At 50.1% G+C, this 19,221-nt stretch overlaps 1 protein-coding gene across 1 annotated transcript in view; it reads left to right on the top strand.

Annotated features, from left to right (window-relative positions):
• dgkh (diacylglycerol kinase, eta) overlaps positions 1–19,221 on the top strand; it is a gene marked incomplete at its 3' end in the record, with an annotated part of 250,542 nt that overhangs the window by 208,901 nt on the left and 22,420 nt on the right.

Raw genomic sequence — 19,221 nt, 5'->3', positions numbered from 1 at the left:
AGGGAGAGAGAGAGAGAGAAACAGAGAGAGAGAGAGACAGAGAGAGAGAGACAGAGAGAGAGAAACAGACAGACAGAGAGAGAGACAGAGAGAGAGACAGAGACAGAGAGAGAGAGAGAGAGAAACAAAGAGACAGAGAGAGAGAACGAGAGAGAGAGAGAGAGAGAGAGAGAGAGAGAGAGAGAGAGAGAGAGAGAGAGAGAGAGAGAGAGAGAGAGGGGGGGAGAGAGGGAGAGAGAGAGAGAGAGAGGGAGAGAGAGAGAGAGGGAGAGAGAGACAGAGACAGAGAGAATGAGAGAGATGTTAATAAAGTTATTATATTATATATATTAAGTCCAATTATATTAAAGAATTCGTTTAGAGAATTAGCTCAGCTCTGAGAAGTGAGAAAAAACGGCATGTGAAAATAATATTTCTGCAAGCAAGCAACAGGAAACCACTGTTGTGCGCAGATGCGCAGATGCGGAGGAATTCTGGGATGATACCTGCATACCGCATGTCGTGAGTTGCAGCAGCAGCCAGCAGCAGCCATCAAGTTAGCTGAAGCAGCGCACGTCAAGTTTCTTTCATGTGAGTATAAATATTTTTTTTATAAATTTGCCAATTTGCGGTTATCTGTGGTCATTTAATCTGTTCGGATATGCAATTTGTAGATGCAAATTGCGTGAGCTGCTAGCGCATCTTTTATAGTTAATGGCTGTTCAGTATAATTAAGCTAACTCGGTCTCCATTGTCTTCTTAAACAACTGCCTGCATGCATGCTGTGTGCAATTAAAATATTATGGCACACCGAAATGATGTTGTTTCATGCTAAATATTAAGTGTTCGATATTGGGTCAAGTGCAAGTGTGAGTTATAGTGCAGGTAAACATGGCGTCGCCATGCGTGCATGCATGCTGTGTGCAATTAAAATATTATGGCACACCGAAATGATGTTGTTTCATGCAAAATATTAAGTGTTCGATATTGGGTCAAGTGCAAGTGTGAGTTATAGTGCAGGTAAACATGGCGTCGCCATGCGTGCATGCATGCTGTGTGCAATTAAAATATTATGGCACACCGAAATGATGTTGTTTCATGCAAAATATTAAGTGTTCGATATTGGGTCAAGTGCAAGTGTGAGTTATAGTGCAGGTAAACATGGCGTCGCCCTCGTGCGTGCCATGCATGTCAAGCCGCATCTCCATTTTAGGTTTGTTTGCACATTATGTCCTATTATCGGGTTTGAGGGAGATTAATTTGGTTAGGTTGAGTGTCATGCAGGCGTCGCGTCCTCATGGCATGCATGGTCGAAGCCACATATCTCCATTTCTTTGAGCTTGTAAATTGATGTTTGTAATAGATATATATTTTTGACAAAAGGAGGTTTGAGAGAGATATTAATTCACGCTCTCATTCATCTCCGCTCTCTCTCTCCCTCCCTCCCTCTCTCTCTATCTCCTCTCTCTCTCTATCTCCTCTCTCTCGCTCTCTCTATCTCCTCTCTCTCGCTCTCTCTCTATCTCCTTCTGATTGATGGTTAAACATTCAAAGTGTGAAAATTATGATCATGTTTTTGTAAGCTAATATATAGTATGAACTTGTTATATTGAGTTGTAAGTTATTCTGGTATATGTTTCATGGAGGTCTAAACGTTGTATTTTTTCCCTTGCCTTTCAGGTAGCAAGTGCTGCTGGGAAATATTCAAATGAGCCAAACAGTAAGCTGATTATTTTTATATATAAAAACACATTTGTGAGATGGGACTGTATCGTTGAGACCAGAACATAGTTTATTAATCTGTTTCCACAGAGCTCAGTTTTTTCTCATAGTTCCAATATGGTAGTCTGGCAGTGTAAATTGTGTGCAGCTTCTTTGACTTCTAGAATACAGTTATTTAAACACTACTGTAACTGAGGGGTACAATTCCCTGACTGTATTGATAAGTATGGTATCATTAAACCACTACCGCTTTATGTACTTTAATTACTGGCCATACAGTACATGATATATAAATATGATGAACACTTCCCACATTGAATCGGTTCCACACAAAGGTATAATCAAGTATTTATTGCAGCAAAAGGTACATAATATACTTCTCTATTATACTTTGGATGCGCTTATAAGGCAAAGGAATATGCGTAGGCAAATCAATAATGAATGTCCATTCTCTGGTTACGCAGGAGGTAATTATACAACCTGAATCTTAGGGAATTATATCTATGGTACACTAGTAATATATAGCGGGAGATACTGGAAGGGTCCCCCCGGTTGTAAGCCAGCAGGGGTAGAGGATCTGTCGGTAGTAGAAAGTCTGGTCAACGATGACTAAGGAGACTCCAAGTACAGGAGACGGTGCAATAGTCTCTTGATCCACAGACGAATACAGCTGTTCTCCGTAGACTGTAGCTCCACAGTGAAGAAAGCTAGCCGGCCTCAGGCTCTCTGAGGCGCGGACTCGACTTGGCTCCTCACAGGGTAAATCCCACACGTGTAGGCGTCGGCGATTCTCCGCTCCATAAATCACAGGACCAAAGCAAATATAATCCAGCCGCAAAGGGCTATGTAGTCGTCGGGTAGATTAATCCAGTGTACATGTCCACACGGTTCTCGTCTAGGTCTCCTCGGGTGAAAGCGCCATGAAAGCAGCCCAGCCTGGATAAGCACTCTAGCTGGTACGAGGAAGCGTTGGTGATGCTGGTCACTGTAGAACTTTAGCCGCACGATACACTATACACAAATAGACTATTACTGACTTAATAGAAATATGTCGCACTCGACGGTATAGCGCCAAACTCTGACAATTCAGTTATTAATTCGCACGCGGTCTCAATGCTCTATTTGGGGCCAAACAGGCCATACTTCACCGCACGTTGTATCGTGGGTGAGGCTTCAACTTATTGGGTAACTCTACTGAACTACTTCTGTATTCACCTGCGCCATATTTATATGTACGGGGAATAATCTAGTGCCAGCCTCATTTCTGTCTCGTAGTCCTGGGCAGAACCGGGCATGTTGAGACAAGCCTTGACGGTAGCTTTGAACTCGACTCTGGGGGTAAGTCCCTGGCGCCTGTGGACCGCTGTCCAATAGGAGAATGAAATATTATGGTCTGGGCTAAAGGGATATTCCGTGTATATGTACAAGGAATATACAAGGGATATCAAACGATATACAAATACTATGCAATATATATCAATCAATAAATATATATATTCGGTTTAATCTGATCCTTTGTAACAGCCGCCTCCTAATTAGTCCCACCTAATTAGCTAAGCAGAGACAGATTAACCGCACTGTCCACTACTCAATGTCTGTTGTGAGGGGTCGGGCAGTTCACAAAGTCATGGGGTCATGGTCGTCATCGATAGTATCGGGGAGCCTTGGCAGTTCTATTAGCCTCGCCACGGGTCGGGTGTAGATCCGTCCCTGGACGAGCACTTCGGCTGCTCGGACCTTTCCGTCGGCACCGGTGATCACTTTGCTTACGCGGCCAGCCGGCCACATAGCTCGGGGTAGTGACTGGTCGATAATCATGACGACTGTTCCTTCTGTCAAATTGTCTCTCTCTTTCACCCATTTCTGGTGGGTCTGTAGAGACGGTAGATAGTGGAGTAGGAAGCTGTTCCAAAACTTGTCAGCCAATACTTGACTGTACCTCCACATTCTTCGGCCGTTCGCTTCTTCAGGCCTGTACATTGTCTGTGGTAGCGCGGGGTCCAGCCGCCCCATCAAGAGTGTGTTGGGGGTGACTGGGTCGACATCTGCTACATCACTTGAGACGTAACCGAGGGGCTTTGAGTTCAATACTCCCTCGATCTCCGTGAGGACTGTCATTAGGACTTCTTCCGCCACGGTCTGGGCCCCAAGCACGGCGTACAGGGCTGTCTTTATTGAACGTACTTCTCGTTCCCAAGTTCCACCGAAGTGAGGTGCGTTCGGGGGATTAAACTGGAAGTCAATCTGGGATGGAGCGAGGTGGGTCTTAAGTTCTGGGCCCATAGCTTGGAAGCTCTCTCTCAGCTCTCTTTCTCCGCCTTTGAAGTTTGTCCCGTGATCAGACAATAATATAGACGGTTTGCCTTTCCGCGATGTGAATCTTCGGAAGGCCATAAGGAATGAGTCTGTGCTCATGGTTGGAAGGAGTTCTATATGCATCGCTCGGGTGGTCATGCATTTGAATACAATACCCCACCGCTTCTCGGTTCCTCTTCCTTTCTTTATATACAGCGGGCCGAAACAGTCCATACCGGTGGAGTGAAAAGGCTTGTCGCCGAGTCGGAGGCGACAGGGAGGTAGGTCAGCCATCCGGGGTATACTGGGCTGCGCTTGCCACTTACGACAGTCTAGACAGGTTCGCTGGAAGCGCCGCACTGCTTCTCTCCCTTGCAGTATCCAATAACGACGTCTGATCTCCGCGAAGACTCTCTCTGCCCCGGCGTGATGCACATCCTCGTCGTATTTCTTTATGATCAGCTCTGTGACCTTGTGTCGGCTGTTTAAGACTATCGGGTACTTGACGTCATCCGGTAAGTCTGGAGCTCTCCGCAGACGACCACCCACTCTGATGAGACCATGGGCGTCGCTCTCGGGGGCTAGGTGGAGCAGTCTGCTGTCTGATGGGACGGGCTTTGCTCCCTGTAGACAGTCTAGCTCATCGGGGAACGAGTCTCTCTGGGCTCGTTGTAGTAGAAGAAGTTCTGCTTCTTCGTAGTCAGCTGCAGTAATGTCAGTAGTGAGCTGAACCTCTGGGTGGTGCCACAGGAATGTCTTTAGCTGCGCACTCTCTAGGGTGAGGCAATCGTCTATGTCGGGGTCTGTGGAGACGAGTGTGTTCAATCCACAGAACATAGATTTCTTGTTTTCGGCCTCCTCTTTACTCGCTTCCCGTGGGGTGGGTGTAGGCCACTCTTCTTCCGGGAGCTTGAGGAACTCTGGCCCGTCACTGTATAGGTTGTGACGGGTGAGGTCATCCAGGGACATTCCCCGGGTGATGACGTCAGCTGGGTTGTGTTTTGTGTCCACATACCTCCAGCTTGCTACTTCTGTTAAATCTTGAATCTCTGTGACTCTGACTCCCACGAAGACCTTGTATCTGCACGAATCAGACCGGATCCATGTGAGTACTGTCGTGGAGTCTGACCACAAGATTGTTCTTTGCACCGGAATGGTGAGTTCACGTTGGATTAACGTGGCGAGTTGCGCTCCTGCTAGGGCTGCGCAGAGCTCTAGACGCGGGATAGATTGTTGCTTTTGTGGGGCTATTCTTGAGCGAGCCAGGATGAAAGCAGTATGTATTTCTCCTCCCTCCTCTCGGGCACGCAAGTAGGCCACCGAACCGTAGGCTACTTCGGAGGCGTCGCTGAAGACGTGCAGGTCCATCTGGCACGTTTCCGGCCTCACTGTGGGTGGGAAGTAGCTGCGGCGTATAGTGACACCTGGGAGTGAGCTGAGTTCCGTCTCCCACTCTCTCCATGTGGATGCAAGGTGTTCGGGTATGGGGTCGTCCCAGCCCTGGTCCTTGTCCCATAACGCTCTTACAATCATCTTTGCCCTGGTGGTGTAAGGTAGAATACATCCCAACGGGTCATATTGTCTGGCGAGTGTTCTGTATACACTCCGTCTGGTGGTCGGTAGTTGTGAAGTGCCACAGAACAAGTGACACTTTTTGACAATGACATCCTGAGTCGTTCCAATATAGCCGTATATACCTATTTTTCACATGTAATTATATGCTTCATTATTCAATTGATGATGGACAATGATCTCCCAGAATGACAGAGTGGGTGTGAAGTGCCACAGAACGAGTGACACTTTTTGACAATGACATCCTGAGTCGTTACAATATAGCCCTATTTACCTATTTTTCACATGTAATCATATGCTTCATTTTTTCAATTATTCAATTGACGATGGACAAAGACCTCACAGGATGGCAGAGTGGGTGTAAAGTGTCACAAAACAAATGACACATTTTGAAATAGACATCCTGAGTCGTTCCAATATAGCCGTATATACCTATTTTTCACATGTAATTATATGCTTCATTATTCAATTGATGATGGACAATGATCTCCCAGAATGACAGAGTGGGTGTGAAATGCCACAGAACGAGTGACACTTTTGGACAATGACATCCTGGGTCGTTCCTATATGACCAGTATAAATCTTTAAACTAAACTCTGGAAAGACTATGATGGCTCTACTTATAAAAAATGGAACTGAGCCTTTAAATGTCTCCATAGAAGGGGCCGGTGTCTGTGAAAGGGGAGTTAACCTGAGGAATGTGGCCCTGAGGATGCAACAGGAGAGGAGAGAGAGCTGTAATGTTAACCCTTTCAGACGGGAAGGGTTGCTGGTTGAAAAACAGGGAGTCTTGAATCTATAGAGGGAGATCTTAAAAAAGAAATTATATAACAATTAAATGTTTGATGTGTACAGTAAAAGTTTTCAAAATGGCATGCTTATAAATTGAGTGTCAGTAGAGAATAAGACTAAAAGAATAATGTGTAAAAACTGTTTGTCTGGAGGGATCCTTAAGAGATACTATGGAGAGGCCTCGTGCATGGTGCGATATCACGTGGTCACCACAGACAAAGCCGTTGTCTGTTTTGAAGGAAAAAGGGACTTTCTGTTACTTAAAAATCACTAGGTAACTAGCAGTAACGATAGTACAAAGAAGGAGGACTCCATAACGAATTATGTATTGTATGTTGGTTTGCTAAACAGAAATGACGACCATTTGACATCACTGTGTTTAGACCAATCAGAAATACGATACAATATCAAATAAAAGAGACGGTTGCCGATGAAGAGAGGAACTTTTTGGGGAGAGAAGAAGAATGGTGCCAGACACGGGGCACAAGCCGTGCAAAGATGAGATGTTTTGTTCTGTGCATATTTTAACTGAAATGGACACTTTTCCACTTCAGTCTCTTCTTGTAACTAGCTTTTTCTAATTAAATTTACCTCTTTATAAATATGATTTGTATCCTTTCTTCTGACCAGACGACCGGGTAAGCATGAAATGTGTTTTGCCTTGTAACTTCACCCTATTGCGTTTTGATTAATGCAAAATAGAATAAGTGGCTTTATCCCTGCATTAAGGACTAAAGGTGGATTCTGTATAATGGGATTATCAAGTAAAGCCATATAGTGATAATACGTGTACTTAGGAGACATATGATTATGTATTAATGCAAAATAGAATAAGTGGCTTTATCCCTGCATTAAGGACTAAAGGTGGATTCTGTATAATGGGATTATCAAGTAAAGCCATATAGTGATAATACGTGTACTTAGGAGACATATGATTATGTATTAATGCAAAATAGAATAAGTGGCTTTATCCCTGCATTAAGGACTAAAGGTGGATTCTGTATAATGGGATTATCAAGTAAAGCCATATAGTGATAATACGTGTACTTAGGAGACATATGATTATGTATTAATGCAAAATAGAATAAGTGGCTTTATCCCTGCATTAAGGACTAAAGGTGGATTCTGTATAATGGGATTATCAAGTAAAGCCATATAGTGATAATACGTGTAACGGACCAGTGCAAATAAAATAAAAGATTCCGCAACTTCAATCACTCGACCTAAGGTCGATGACTGATGGGGGTCGGAACGGTGCATTCGCTGTCTCTTGTCGGTCAGTGGTAACAACAACATTTTGTAGACTCGGTTGGTTCTGCGTGTCAACCACTTCACAGGACGCTGTTTGAGGTCAAGATAAGCAGACCAATGAGTTATGAAGTTATCGATCTGACCTAAGAGCCAGCGTGGGCATTCAACAGTAGTGCAGTCGACCTTCCCTGCTCCTTGGTCAGGGGTGTGTGTTTATAATGGAGCGAGTCTGTTTTGAAGCGCCAGACTAGTCCTAATGTCATTTCTTGGGCTTCTCCTGGGATGGTCGCCATCCAGGTCTTGCTGCTTGCTGCCTTGTCCTCGGGGGAGAGGCTGCGCAATACTTGCGGGTCGCTGCTGGCCCACTGCCTGAGATCAAAGCCGCCTTTGATCAGGGAGGCGCGGAGCTTGAGTAGAAGGGCCTCGGCTTCTTCTGGCGTCGAGACGCTTTGCAGACAGTTGTCCACGTAGAAACGATTTCCTACACTTTGTCGGACCTCTTCATCAGCTGCTGGGTCCTCTGCGACGTGCTTTTGCAGTGCAAACGTAGCACAGCATGGGCTGCATGTGGTTCCGAAAGGGAGGACTTCCCATTGATAGATGGCTGGTTGCTCATCCCCGATCCTCTCTCTCCATAGGAACCGCAGCAGGGGCTTGTCCTCTGGGGAGAGGCTGCGCAATACTGGGGGGTCGCTGCTGGCCCGCTGCCGGAGATCAAAGCCGCCTTTGATCAGGGAGGCGCGGAGCAGCGCACGACGTCGCCAGTCAGTTTTCTTTATGTGTCCCGCTGTGATTCGCTTGTTAATCTCAGCGCGGTACACCGTCTCTTGAGCGGGGTCTCTGGCTAGGCGCCGCTCTGTGTTCAATAGATACCGCTCCGTCGCTTCTTTTGGGGCGTGGAAGGTAGGCATACCCTCTCGCCTCAGGAGTGGAGTTGCGTATCTCATCACTCCGTTGACTTTGACTGTCTTTGTCCCCTGCTCGAGAAGGGCTATAGCGTAAATGTCTTCCTTGGAACGAATGTCTTTCTTTTCGTTCTTAAAGGGCATTGTCTCTAGTGTCCATAGCCTCTCGACATGCTGTAGGAGGGTGGTGTCTTCTTCTGTCACTCTGGAGTGGAGGCAGTTAGTGGCTGCTGTTCGGTTAAGAGACTTAGCGAGGGGGCCTTGTAATGTCCATCCTAGGCGGGTCTCGACTGCTGCAGGACAGCCTCTGGGCCCTGTGTGGACCCAGTCTATCGGGACGATGAGGTCTGCATGGTCGGAGCCTATCAGCAGGGTCGGGGTGGCACCGTCTATGAGCGGTATAGGTAGTTGACGCAGGTGCACATATTTATCCATCAGCTTGGCGATGGGGTAGGTGTACTGCGACAGGCCTATTTCTTGGCTGGTGAAAGCGTTAGTAATTCTATACCGTCTCTCTGGCTGCCCGCTTGCTGCGATAGTGAAGGAGACATTCTCGCCCTTTATCGTCTTTAGATCTCTTCTTATTGTCCGAATCGTCATCTGGTTTTCGCTCCCCCGCAGCCCCAGCTGGGCCGCAGCGGACGCGAGGAGAAGGGTCTTCTCTGACCCATCGTCAAGGACGGCGTAAGTGTCCATGACCTTATCTTGGTAACTCAGTGTTACGCGGACCACCTTTAAGAGCACCCGGGCGCCCCCGCTGCTGGCGGGGTCAATGTACATAACACTTGCCTTTGTGCTGCTTGAGGGTGCAGGCTTTCTTCTGTTACTGTCGTGTAGGACATCTAGGTGGGCTCCGTCACACCGACTACACCTCTTCTTTAAGCGGCAATCGGCTGCCATGTGACTGCGCGCACATCGGTAACAGCGTCGGTTGGACTTTATCCATTGACTCACCTCGTCGGCGGTCATCTTCTTGAACGTGTCACATTGTGACAACCAGTGTTCCTTTTCGCAGTACGGGCACACCATCTTCCACTTCTCTTTCATCGAGGGGGTACTGTGGTTCTTGCTGCTCGGTACTGATTCTGATTGGTGCATGACGGTCACCAATCTTCGGCCATCGTTTGCTCTCCTAGGTCCCTCTCTGGAGCTTGGGGTGCTCCGCATGAACGTATCCAACCGTAGGCTGTTGACTTCTCTCGCCAGGAAGTCGGCTAGGTCTAGGAGGGATGGCTCGGGACCGTTAGGATCACGGTGGTCTCTTTGCCGCCTGAAGCGCTCTTGTCGGGCGGGCGGAAGCTTCTCTAAAATCCTCTCGACATTAGAGTTTGCGTACAGTTCGTGCATACCCTTTTCTCTTTGCGCCCCCAGCATCCCTACCAGGGATTGTACCTTGATAGACAGGTCATCTAGTGAGCGATTGTCTGTGGCTGGGGGTAGGCGGTCAATATGCCTTATCTCTTGTATTACGTAGTCCCATATGCGTCCATATCTTTGGTCGAGTGCTGCTAGAGCCGCTGTGTATGGGGTAGTAGAGGTGGCATAGGCCAGCGCTATATTGTGCGCTCGGGGCACCTTGAGGTGCTTCAGTAGGATAGCATACTTGTACGGTTCATCAGCTACATCGGACATCATTGTCTCTAAGCACATTCGTAGCTCCGTGTACTGTGCTCTGTTCTCGTGGGTGAAGTCCGGAAACGTCGGTGTGCCAATGTATGATGCTATGGATGGCTGGCACATCGGTGAGCGTTGGAAGAGAGGCCTCCTAGGCGAGTCTCCTCTTACGCCTCTTGGTGGGCTGGTACCTGCTGGGTACCATGGCCCGCGTATCCAGGTGCTGTTCCTCGGGGCTGGTCGTGCGTCAAGCTCACCCGTGAATTGAGTCGGGGGTCTGTAGCGCAGAGCCGCGGGGGTAGAGCCTGGGCTGTACTGGACCTCCTGGTCCTGTGGAGTACTGTGCTGCTGTCGGGCTTGACTCTCCTCCTCTCCCTCTTCTTCTTCCTCTGGCAGGTCCTCTAGATCCTGTAGTCGTCTATTTAGCCTCTCCGCGGTGTAGACCGTTTCTTCCTTGTAGCTGGGTCTCACTTGGACCGGTCGGGGAAGGGGTTCGGAGGGGGGTATAGGCTCTCTCTGGTGGTCGGGCTCAGGGTCGCTTGATCGGGTAGGGGAGGGTGCCCTTGACCCTTGTCTTGACGAGGCCCTGGAACCCCGTGCGGAGGGAGGGGGTGTTGCCCTGGTGATCAGCTGCTCCATTATCTGCGCTTGTAATCGGTCGCGCTCGGCTTCGCGCTTGGTGAGAGCGAGGTCGCGCTCTGCTTCTCTTTGGGCACCGGCAGCGGCGCGCTGGGCTTCGGCGGCGGCGCGCTGGGCTTCGGCCCGGTCCCTTACCATATTCTCTTCCATCTGAAGGCGTCTAATCTCTAGACGTATACGATCTTCGTCGCTCCGTTGCTGCGCCTGAAGGCGTTCTCTTTCCATGGAAGAATGTTCGCGCTCACTAAGCGTCTGTGCTTGGAGTCGATCGCGCTCTGTTGAGGCTGCTAGGCTGGCGAGGAATGCCTGTGCCAGCATCTTGTCCGCCTCGCTGGGGGAAGACGCTGGTTGAGGTGATCCGCTCCTGGCAGTACTCGTTGGAGATCTGTTCTCCTGTGGCGAGTCCTGGAGATCCATCTCCGGGGTGCTCTCCTCTTCTTGTAGCGGGTAGAGTTCCATCCCTGGAGAGCTGTCTTTATCCTGGAGCTCTCCGGGGACTACTTCTTCGGTCTTGGCGGGGGGTAAAGTCATGTCGGGTCCCTCCTGGTCCCTACCGTGAGCTTGGTCAGTTACGTTAGAACCCACTAGGGCCTCTATTGGCGGGGTAGCCTGGTCGATAGGGTCGGACATAATTTTACTATCTACTTTTTCCGCGTTTACCGTCTGTAGAAAGCTAGGTAGTATATTGGCAACGTAATCCTCTAAGTACTGAGGTGTCTGCCGTCTACGCTGCGGGCGATCTACTTTAGGAGAACCGTTTTGTGGAGTGTTCATCATAGGCCATGTCAATATTAATACCACTATATTAATATTACACTAGTTACCCTCCGGCTCGAAGGACCAATTGTAACTGAGGGGTACAATTCCCTGACTGTATTGATAAGTATGGTATCATTAAACCACTACCGCTTTATGTACTTTAATTACTGGCCATACAGTACATGATATATAAATATGATGAACACTTCCCACATTGAATCGGTTCCACACAAAGGTATAATCAAGTATTTATTGCAGCAAAAGGTACATAATATACTTCTCTATTATACTTTGGATGCGCTTATAAGGCAAAGGAATATGCGTAGGCAAATCAATAATGAATGTCCATTCTCTGGTTACGCAGGACGTAATTATACAACCTGAATCTTAGGGAATTATATCTATGGTACACTAGTAATATATAGCGGGAGATACTGGAAGGGTTCCCCCGGTTGTAAGCCAGCAGGGGTAGAGGATCTGTCGGTAGTAGAAAGTCTGGTCAACGATGACTAAGGAGACTCCAAGTACAGGAGACGGTGCAATAGTCTCTTGATCCACAGACGAATACAGCTGTTCTCCGTAGACTGTAGCTCCACAGTGAAGAAAGCTAGCCGGCCTCAGGCTCTCTGAGGCGCGGACTCGACTTGGCTCCTCACAGGGTAAATCCCACACGTGTAGGCGTCGGCGATTCTCCGCTCCATAAATCACAGGACCAAAGCAAATATAATCCAGCCGCAAAGGGCTATGTAGTCGTCGGGTAGATTAATCCAGTGTACATGTCCACACGGTTCTCGTCTAGGTCTCCTCGGGTGAAAGCGCCATGAAAGCAGCCCAGCCTGGATAAGCACTCTAGCTGGTACGAGGAAGCGTTGGTGATGCTGGTCACTGTAGAACTTTAGCCGCACGATACACTATACACAAATAGACTATTACTGACTTAATAGAAATATGTCGCACTCGACGGTATAGCGCCAAACTCTGACAATTCAGTTATTAATTCGCACGCGGTCTCAATGCTCTATTTGGGGCCAAACAGGCCATACTTCACCGCACGTTGTATCGTGGGTGAGGCTTCAACTTATTGGGTAACTCTACTGAACTACTTCTGTATTCACCTGCGCCATATTTATATGTACGGGGAATAATCTAGTGCCAGCCTCATTTCTGTCTCGTAGTCCTGGGCAGAACCGGGCATGTTGAGACAAGCCTTGACGGTAGCTTTGAACTCGACTCTGGGGGTAAGTCCCTGGCGCCTGTGGACCGCTGTCCAATAGGAGAATGAAATATTATGGTCTGGGCTAAAGGGATATTCCGTGTATATGTACAAGGAATATACAAGGGATATCAAACGATATACAAATACTATGCAATATATATCAATCAATAAATATATATATTCGGTTTAATCTGATCCTTTGTAACAGCCGCCTCCTAATTAGTCCCACCTAATTAGCTAAGCAGAGACAGATTAACCGCACTGTCCACTACTCAATGTCTGTTGTGAGGGGTCGGGCAGTTCACAAAGTCATGGGGTCATGGTCGTCATCGATAGTATCGGGGAGCCTTGGCAGTTCTATTAGCCTCGCCACGGGTCGGGTGTAGATCCGTCCCTGGACGAGCACTTCGGCTGCTCGGACCTTTCCGTCGGCACCGGTGATCACTTTGCTTACGCGGCCAGCCGGCCACATAGCTCGGGGTAGTGACTGGTCGATAATCATGACGACTGTTCCTTCTGTCAAATTGTCTCTCTCTTTCACCCATTTCTGGCGGGTCTGTAGAGACGGTAGATAGTGGAGTAGGAAGCTGTTCCAAAACTTGTCAGCCAATACTTGACTGTACCTCCACATTCTTCGGCCGTTCGCTTCTTCAGGCCTGTACATTGTCTGTGGTAGCGCGGGGTCCAGCCGCCCCATCAAGAGTGTGTTGGGGGTGACTGGGTCGACATCTGCTACATCACTTGAGACGTAACCGAGGGGCTTTGAGTTCAATACTCCCTCGATCTCCGTGAGGACTGTCATTAGGACTTCTTCCGCCACGGTCTGGGCCCCAAGCACGGCGTACAGGGCTGTCTTTATTGAACGTACTTCTCGTTCCCAAGTTCCACCGAAGTGAGGTGCGTTCGGGGGATTAAACTGGAAGTCAATCTGGGATGGAGCGAGGTGGGTCTTAAGTTCTGGGCCCATAGCTTGGAAGCTCCCTCTCAGCTCTCTTTCTCCGCCTTTGAAGTTTGTCCCGTGATCAGACAATAATATAGACGGTTTGCCTTTCCGCGATGTGAATCTTCGGAAGGCCATAAGGAATGAGTCTGTGCTCATGGTTGGAAGGAGTTCTATATGCATCGCTCGGGTGGTCATGCATTTGAATACAATACCCCACCGCTTCTCGGTTCCTCTTCCTTTCTTTATATACAGCGGGCCGAAACAGTCCATACCGGTGGAGTGAAAAGGCTTGTCGCAGAGTCGGAGGCGACAGGGAGGTAGGTCAGCCATCTGGGGTATACTGGGCTGCGCTCGCCACTTACGACAGTCTAGACAGGTTCGCTGGAAGCGCCGCACTGCTTCTCTCCCTTGCAGTATCCAATAACGACGTCTGATCTCCGCGAAGACTCTCTCTGCCCCGGCGTGATGCACATCCTCGTCGTATTTCTTTATGATCAGCTCTGTGACCTTGTGTCGGCTGTTTAAGACTATCGGGTACTTGACGTCATCCGGTAAGTCTGGAGCTCTCCGCAGACGACCACCCACTCTGATGAGACCATGGGCGTCGCTCTCGGGGGCTAGGTGGAGCAGTCTGCTGTCTGATGGGACGGGCTTTGCTCCCTGTAGACAGTCTAGCTCATCGGGGAACGAGTCTCTCTGGGCTCGTTGTAGTAGAAGAAGTTCTGCTTCTTCGTAGTCAGCTGCAGTAATGTCAGTAGTGAGCTGAACCTCTGGGTGGTGCCACAGGAATGTCTTTAGCTGCGCACTCTCTAGGGTGAGGCAATCGTCTATGTCGGGGTCTGTGGAGACGAGTGTGTTCAATCCACAGAACATAGATTTCTTGTTTTCGGCCTCCTCTTTACTCGCTTCCCGTGGGGTGGGTGTAGGCCACTCTTCTTCCGGGAGCTTGAGGAACTCTGGCCCGTCACTGTATAGGTTGTGACGGGTGAGGTCATCCAGGGACATTCCCCGGGTGATGACGTCAGCTGGGTTGTGTTTTGTGTCCACATACCTCCAGCTTGCTACTTCTGTTAAATCTTGAATCTCTGTGACTCTGACTCCCACGAAGACCTTGTATCTGCACGAATCAGACCGGATCCATGTGAGTACTGTCGTGGAGTCTGACCACAAGATTGTTCTTTGCACCGGAATGGTGAGTTCACGTTGGATTAACGTGGCGAGTTGCGCTCCTGCTAGGGCTGCGCAGAGCTCTAGACGCGGGATAGATTGTTGCTTTTGTGGGGCTATTCTTGAGCGAGCCAGGATGAAAGCAGTATGTATTTCTCCTCCCTCCTCTCGGGCACGCAAGTAGGCCACCGAACCGTAGGCTACTTCGGAGGCGTCGCTGAAGACGTGCAGGTCCATCTGGCACGTTTCCGGCCTCACTGTGGGTGGGAAGTAGCTGCGGCGTATGTTGACACCTGGGAGTGAGCTGAGTTCCGTCTCCCACTCTCTCCATGTGGATGCAAGGTGTTCGGGTATGGGGTCGTCCCAGCCCTGGTCCTTGTCCCATAACGCTCTTACAATCATCTTTGCCCTGGTGGTGTAAGGTAGAATACATCCCAACGGGTCATATTGTCTGGCGAGTGTTCTGTATACACTCCGTCTGGTGGTCGGTAGTGCAGTCGACCTTCCCTGCTCCTTGGTCAGGGGTATGTGTTTATAATGGAGCGAGTCTGTTTTGAAGCGCCAGACTAGTCCTAATGTCATTTCTTGGGCTTCTCCTGGGATGGTCGCCATCCAGGTCTCGCTGCTTGCTGCCTTGTCCTCGGGGGAGAGGCTGCGCAATACTTGCGGGTCGCTGCTGGCCCACTGCCTGAGATCAAAGCCGCCTTTGATCAGGGAGGCGCGGAGCTTGAGTAGAAGGGCCTCGGCTTCTTCTGGCGTCGAGACGCTTTGCAGACAGTTGTCCACGTAGAAACTATTTCCTACACTTTGTCGGACCTCTTCATCAGCTGCTGGGTCCTCTGCAACGTGCTTTTGCAGTGCAAACGTAGCACAGCATGGGCTGCATGTGGTTCCGAAAGGGAGGACTTCCCATTGATAGATGGCTGGTTGCTCATCCCCGATCCTCTCTCTCCATAGGAACCGCAGCAGGGGCTTGTCCTCTGGGGAGAGGCTGCGCAATACTGGGGGGTCGCTGCTGGCCCGCTGCCGGAGATCAAAGCCGCCTTTGATCAGGGAGGCGCGGAGCAGCGCACGACGTCGCCAGTCAGTTTTCTTTATGTGTCCCGCTGTGATTCGCTTGTTAATCTCAGCGCGGTACACCGTCTCTTGAGCGGGGTCTCTGGCTAGGCGCCGCTCTGTGTTCAATAGATACCGCTCCGTCGCTTCTTTTGGGGCGTGGAAGGTAGGCATACCCTCTCGCCTCAGGAGTGGAGTTGCGTATCTCATCACTCCGTTGACTTTGACTCTCTTTGTCCCCTGCTCGAGAAGGGCTATAGCGTAAATGTCTTCCTTGGAACGAATGTCTTTCTTTTCGTTCTTAAAGGGCATTGTCTCTAGTGTCCATAGCCTCTCGACATGCTGTAGGAGGGTGGTGTCTTCTTCTGTCACTCTGGAGTGGAGGCAGTTAGTGGCTGCTGTTCGGTTAAGAGACTTAGCGAGGGGGCCTTGTAATGTCCATCCTAGGCGGGTCTCGACTGCTGCAGGACAGCCTCTGGGCCCTGTGTGGACCCGGTCTATCGGGACGATGAGGTCTGCATGGTCGGAGCCTATCAGCAGGGTCGGGGTGGCACCGTCTATGAGCGGTATAGGTAGTTGACGCAGGTGCACATATTTATCCATCAGCTTGGCGATGGGGTAGGTGTACTGCGACAGGCCTATTTCTTGGCTGGTGAAAGCGTTAGTAATCCTATACCGTCTCTCTGGCTGCCCGCTTGCTGCGATAGTGAAGGAGACATTCTCGCCCTTTATCGTCTTTAGATCTCTTCTTATTGTCCGAATCGTCATCTGGTTTTCGCTCCCCCGCAGCCCCAGCTGGGCCGCAGCGGACGCGAGGAGAAGGGTCTTCTCTGACCCGTCGTCAAGGACGGCGTAAGTGTCCATGACCTTATCTTGGTAACTCAGTGTTACGCGGACCACCTTTAAGAGCACCCGGGCGCCCCCGCTGCTGGCGGGGTCAATGTACATAACACTTGCCTTTGTGCTGCTTGAGGGTGCAGGCTTTCTTCTGTTACTGTCGTGTAGGACATCTAGGTGGGCTCCGTCACACCGACTACACCTCTTCTTTAAGCGGCAATCGGCTGCCATGTGACTGCGCGCACATCGGTAACAGCGTCGGTTGGACTTTATCCATTGACTCACCTCGTCGGCGGTCATCTTCTTGAACGTGTCACATTGTGACAACCAGTGTTCCTTTTCGCAGTACGGGCACACCATCTTCCACTTCTCTTTCATCGAGGGGGTACTGTGGTTCTTGCTGCTCGGTACTGATTCTGATTGGTGCATGACGGTCACCAATCTTCGGCCATCGTTTGCTCTCCTAGGTCCCTCTCTGGAGCTTGGGGTGCTCCGCATGAACGTATCCAACCGTAGGCTGTTGACTTCTCTTGCCAGGAAGTCGGCTAGGTCTAGGAGGGATGGCTCGGGACCGTTAGGATCACGGTGGTCTCTTTGCCGCCTGAAGCGCTCTTGTCGGGCGGGCGGAAGCTTCTCTAAAATCCTCTCGACATTAGAGTTTGCGTACAGTTCGTGCATACCCTTTTCTCTTTGCGCCCCCAGCATCCCTACCAGGGATTGTACCTTGATAGACAGGTCATCTAGTGAGCGATTGTCTGTGGCTGGGGGTAGGCGGTCAATATGCCTTATCTCTTGTATTACGTAGTCCCATATGCGTCCATATCTTTGGTCGAGTGCTGCTAGAGCCGCTGTGTATGGGGTAGTAGAGGTGGCATAGGCCAGCGCTATATTGTGCGCTCGGGGCACCTTGAGGTGCTTCAGTAGGATAGCATACTTGTACGGTTCATCAGCTACATCGGACATCATTGTCTCTAAGCACATTCGTAGCTCCGTGTACTGTGCTCTGTTCTCGTGGGTGAAGTCCGGAAACGTCGGTGTGCCAATGTATGATGCCATGGATGGCTGGCACATCGGTGAGCGTTGGAAGAGAGGCCTCCTAGGCGAGTCTCCTCTTACGCCTCTTGGTGGGCTGGTACCTGCTGGGTACCATGGCCCGCGTATCCAGGTGCTGTTCCTCGGGGCTGGTCGTGCGTCAAGCTCACCCGTGAATTGAGTCGGGGGTCTGTAGCGCAGAGCCGCGGGGGTAGAGCCTGGGCTGTACTGGACCTCCTGGTCCTGTGGAGTACTGTGCTGCTGTCGGGCTTGACTCTCCTCCTCTCCCTCTTCTTCTTCCTCTGGCAGGTCCTCTAGATCCTGTAGTCGTCTATTTAGCCTCTCCGCGGTGTAGACCGTTTCTTCCTTGTAGCTGGGTCTCACTTGGACCGGTCGGGGAAGGGGTTCGGAGGGGGGTATAGGCTCTCTCTGGTGGTCGGGCTCAGGGTCGCTTGATCGGGTAGGGGAGGGTGCCCTTGACCCTTGTCTTGACGAGGCCCTGGAACCCCGTGCGGAGGGAGGGGGTGTTGCCCTGGTGATCAGCTGCTCCATTATCTGCGCTTGTAATCGGTCGCGCTCGGCTTCGCGCTTGGTGAGAGCGAGGTCGCGCTCTGCTTCTCTTTGGGCACCGGCAGCGGCGCGCTGGGCTTCGGCGGCGGCGCGCTGGGCTTCGGCCCGGTCCCTTACCATATTCTCTTCCGTCTGAAGGCGTCTAATCTCTAGACGTATACGATCTTCGTCGCTCCGTTGCTGCGCCTGAAGGCGTTCTCTTTCCATGGAAGAATGTTCGCGCTCACTAAGCGTCTGTGCTTGGAGTCGATCGCGCTCTGTTGAGGCTGCTAGGCTGGCGAGGAATGCCTGTGCCAGCATCTTGTCCGCCTCGCTGGGGGAAGACGCTGGTTGAGGTGATCCGCTCCTGGCAGTACTCGTTGGAGATCTGTTCTCCTGTGGCGAGTCCTGGAGATCCATCTCCGGGGTGCTCTCCTCTTCTTGTAGCGGGTAGAGTTCCATCCCTGGAGAGCTGTCTTTATCCTGGAGCTCTCCGGGGACTACTTCTTCGGTCTTGGCGGGGGGTAAAGTCATGTCGGGTCCCTCCTGGTCCCTACCGTGAGCTTGGTCAGTTATGTTAGAACCCACTAGGGCCTCTATTGGCGGGGTAGCCTGGTCGGACATAATTTTACTATCTACTTTTTCCGCGTTTACCGTCTGTAGAAAGCTAGGTAGTATATTGGCAACGTAATCCTCTAAGTACTGAGGTGTCTGCCGTCTACGCTGCGGGCGATCTACTTTAGGAGAACCGTTTTGTGGAGTGTTCATCATAGGCCATGTCAATATTAATACCACTATATTAATATTACACTAGTTACCCTCCGGCTCAAAGGACCAATTGTAACTGAGGGGTACAATTCCCTGACTGTATTGAAAAGTATGGTATCATTAAA

Source organism: Notolepis coatsorum, assembly GCF_963971535.1.
Source record: "Notolepis coatsorum genome assembly, chromosome: 3".
In the NCBI taxonomy this organism is placed as follows: Eukaryota; Metazoa; Chordata; class Actinopteri; order Aulopiformes; family Paralepididae; genus Notolepis; species Notolepis coatsorum.
This window is presented reverse-complemented; position numbering and strand designations above follow the sequence as displayed.